Source organism: Schistocerca americana, chromosome 1, assembly GCF_021461395.2.
Source record: "Schistocerca americana isolate TAMUIC-IGC-003095 chromosome 1, iqSchAmer2.1, whole genome shotgun sequence".
NCBI lineage: Eukaryota > Metazoa > Arthropoda > Insecta > Orthoptera > Acrididae > Schistocerca > Schistocerca americana.
In genome coordinates, this window is record NC_060119.1 from 873,187,354 (window position 1) to 873,188,220 (window position 867).

Genomic DNA, 867 nt, shown 5'->3' on the forward strand with positions numbered 1-867 from the left:
GCATGTACGGATGAGATGAGCCCAGACCGATGTGTCGTGGGATGTGCACAGGGGAAGTGAGTCATGGATGGGTGATGAAACACGGTGTTTCGCACTAGGTCCAGTGAATGTTTGTGGTGTCACAAGAAGACAATGCCTAGTATAGGTTCCACAATATGGCACATTAAAAAAGTCCACTCAAATTTGCAGTTTGCGGAGAGTGAGACGATGTGGGAGGTTGAACCCAAGCATTGCAGTTTATAGTTCAATTCTTTTATCTTGGCGGCTCGCGCATGCCCGCCCAGACGCGGGAGATTGCTGCGTTGCCAGTTGCACACGACGCACGCGCCAATAGAAGCAGCACCATAGTATAGCATAGTTCGCAAGCTTACGTTTAGGGGGGAGCGCGCAGTTCATGAAGTAAAGCCACCATGGCCGCATTAACCCTTTCGCTGCTACAAAGACGTGCTCCCTGCATTCCGCGCTGTGCGCGATTTTGTCACTGCACTGCTCGCCTGTGCAGACACATCATGTTCCGACTACTTTGACACTCTTATCAATCGATTCCACAAAAACTATTTGGCCCAAAAATTAGATTTTTACACATCTTCTTGACTGATACCTTCCCCCCCCCCATGAATTACTTAATTTTGTTTCGATGTTCAACGCAGTTATTATGCAGTATTAAATATGGTAAACCATTGCGCGAAATTTTGAAGAGTTTGCAGAGGTAAAAGTCCATAGAGTATACTTTCCGTATGGTCGATTTTAGTTGCCACAATGTTGAGAATGAAATGTGGACAAGATACCTAAATTTCATATAAAATTTACTGTATAACAATAGCTCATTTAAGTACCACATAGGCGTCGTATGTAATATTGAGAAAT